Genomic DNA, 3612 nt, shown 5'->3' on the forward strand with positions numbered 1-3612 from the left:
ACTGTACGTCTATACACTAGCAATAAACACTCTGAAAATAAACAATTCCATTTATGACAGCATCAAATAATACTTAGGAATAAATTTAACAAAAGAAGTGTAAAACTTATACACTGAAAATTACAAAACATTGTTGAAAGATTAAAGATTTAAATAAATGAAAACTTATCACATGTTTATGGGTAAGGTAGTAATACTTCCCAAAGTGATCTACAGATCCAGTGCAATACCTATCAAAATCCCAGCTTGTTTTTTTGCAGTAATTGACAAGCTAATCCTAAAATTCATATGGAAATGCAAGAGACCCACAATAGCCAAAACCTTGAAAAAGAAGAACAAAGTTGGAAGACTCACATTTCCTGATTTCAAAACTTACTACAAAACTGTTATAATCAAGACAGTGTGACACTGGAATAAAGACAGACATATAGATCAATGCAATAGAACTGAGAATCCAGAAATAAACCCATTCACTTACAGTCAAACAATTTTCAACAAGCGTGCCAAGACTATTTAATGGGAAATGAAGAGTCTTTTCAAGAAATGGTGCTGGCCCCAGTATTCATAGCAGTACTATTTACAATAGCAAAGACATGGAAGCAACCTAAATGTCCACTGACAGAAGAATGGATAAAGAAGATGTGATACATATATACAATGGAATATTACTCAGCTACAAAAAAGAATGAAATAATGCCATTTGCAGCAACATGGATGGGCCTAGAGGTTATCATACTAAGTGAAGTAAGTCAAAGACAAATACTATATGAAATCACTTATATGTGGAATGTTAAAAAATGATACTAATGAACTTATTTACAAAACAGAAATAGACTCACAGACATAGAAAACAAACTTATGGTTACCAACGGGGAAAGGGGGGAGGGATAAATTTTGAATTGGGGATTAACAGATATATAAAATAGATAAACAGCAGGGAACTGTACTCAATATCTGGAAACAACAGGGAACTACATTCAATATCTTATAATAACCTATAATGGAAAAGAATCTGAAAAAGAATATATATATCTGAATCACTTTGCTGTGCACCTGAAACATTGTAAATCAACTATACTTCAATAAAATTTTTTTTAATTTTTAAAAAAAGAAGTGGTGCTGGGAAATCTAGATATCCACTTGCAAAAGGATGAAGTTGGACACTTACCTCACAACATACACAAAAAATTAATTCAAAATGGATTAAAGACCTAAATGTAAGAGTTTAATCTATAAAACTCTTAGAAGAAAATATAGGAGTAAATCTTCATGACCTAGGGTTAGGCAATGGATTCTTAGATACAACACCAAAAGCACAAGCAACAACAACAGAAGAGATAAATTAAACTATACCAAAACTAAAATCTTTTGTGCTGCAAACAATACTATCAAGAAAGTGAGAAGACAAAGGACAGAAGGAAATTTTGCAAATATATCCTTAAGAAGGGACTTATATCCAGAATATGTTTTTTAAAAAAAAATACTCTTAAAACTCAATAATAGGGCTTCCCTGGTGGCACAGTGGGTGAGATTCCGCTTGCCGATGCAGGGGACGCGGGTTCGTGCCCCAGTCCGGGAGGATCCCACATGCCGCGGAGCGGCTAGGCCCGTGAGCCACGGCCGCTGAGCCTGCGCGTCCGGAGCCTGTGCTCCGCAACAGGAGACGCCACAACAGTGAGAGGCCCGCGTACCGCAAAAAGAAAAAAAAAAACCTCAATAATAACGACAACCCAACCTAAAAATGAGCAGAGGATCTCTTTTTTTTTGGCATTAAAAATCATAATTTTATCTTTTCAATGACTATGTGACTAAAAAAGATAGTATTTAAGAGCAAATATTATACACGAGTATTTTTAAAAGCTAAGGGTTTCTCTAAAATATAGAAAAAAATTAAATCTTGCTTTTCTGACAGGCTGATACACTCAACAGACTAAAATACTCTTATATAGAGCAACTTTATAAAATCTATTAGAAACATTATTCTACCAAGACACTTTGGAACCAAATCTAAGCAATCTTCAGGGAAGACAGTAACCCTGATTCCTGGATCATCATGATCATCATTTTCAAGTTATTTATCATTTTCTTCAGTAATACATTTGCCATGTGCTTTTTCTGGGTTTCTTTTTTTCTTATGAGTATATGATGAGTTATTTTTCTCTTTGATTTTCTCTTTGGGATGTGAGGTAGTAGAAATAGTTTCTTTTTACAAAGCATGTTATAGGCAGTTGTAAAACCTTTCAATTCTCTTCTTGCTTTCCTTCATTTTTTGATGTGCTTATCTTTAACAGGAAGTCGATATATTCCTCTGTCACCATCAGTTTTCCTTTATGGCTTAATGGAACTTCTAAGCCATGTGTGCTCCGGACAACCAACACAGTCTTTCCTCTCTTTCCCACTATTATGCCAGAGTTCCTGAAAGCGGAATCTATTGCCACTGAATGCTAGAAATTCAAGTATAATCACAAAATTTTACCAGAATCTGTGCATCCTGCAACTGTTGACACTGCACATGAAGAACAAGTGGTTCAAATTTCAAAATGGCACCACCATTCGCTTTCTTTAGGGCTACAATCACATCATCTTTCACGCACAGTTTGTTTGTAACCAATAGCCAGCAACGGTTTTGTTTCTGAACCTCAAAACCATTTATACCCCCGTCTAGGAGGATGATGCAGCCAGCACAGAAACTGGCGGTGAAAAACTGTTCTCGCCCAGTCAAGGGCTGCACAAGCTCTACCACATCCTCGTCCACACTGCCTTTCCAGCTGAGGCCCACTTTGCTCAGACACTTGCACCTTCCATCTCTTGAATGCTGCACTACTATCCATGCAAGGAGGGAGTTAGGGTCTGCACTTTCACATTAGCCTCGCCTTTCCCTGGGGGCAGCCATATTGAAGCCAGTGGTGGCCAGAAATGTCCAAATTTTAGAGGATCTGAATAGACATTTCTCAAAAGAAGATGTACACGCCAATAAAAATGTGAAAAGATACCTCAAAACTGGGGTGGGGGAAGAACGCGAAAAGATGCTCAATATCATTAGTCATTAGAAAAATGCAAATCAAAACCACAATGAGATACCACTTTCCACCCAATAGGCTAGCTATAATCAAAAATACACATGATAATAAGTGTTGGTGACGATGTGGAGAAATTGAGACCCTTATACGTTGTTGGTGGGAATGTAAGATGGTGCAGCTGCTTTGGAAAACAATTTGGTAGTTGCTCAAAATGTTAAACATATAGTTACCATATGATCCAGCAATTCCACTCCTAGGTATATACCCAAGAGAAATGAAAACATATGTCTGCACAAAAACTTGTATGTGAATGTTCATTGCAACATTATTCATAATAGCCAAAAAGTGAAAATAACCTTGTATTTGTTTCCTAAGGCTGCAGTAACAAATCACCACAAACTGGGTGGCTAAAAACAACAGAAATTTATTCTCTCACAGTTCTGGAAGCCAGAAGTTTGAAATCAAAGTGCTGGTAGGGCTGTGCTCCCTCTGAAGTTTCTAGGGCAGAATCCTTCCTTGCCTCTTTCAGCTTTTGGTGTCTCCAGTGGTTCCTTGGCTTACTGTGATCCCATCAATCCAATCTCTGCCTTGA

The 3612-nt window shown here is 36.9% G+C and overlaps 1 pseudogene; it reads right to left on the reverse strand.

Annotated features, from left to right (window-relative positions):
- Positions 1-2087: 2087 nt before the first annotated feature.
- LOC102986798 (tRNA wybutosine-synthesizing protein 3 homolog) lies at positions 2088-2831 on the reverse strand (annotated as a pseudogene).
- Positions 2832-3612: the final 781 nt, after the last annotated feature.

Source organism: Physeter macrocephalus, chromosome 21 (assembly GCF_002837175.3).
Source record: "Physeter macrocephalus isolate SW-GA chromosome 21, ASM283717v5, whole genome shotgun sequence".
Lineage (NCBI taxonomy): Eukaryota > Metazoa > Chordata > Mammalia > Artiodactyla > Physeteridae > Physeter > Physeter macrocephalus.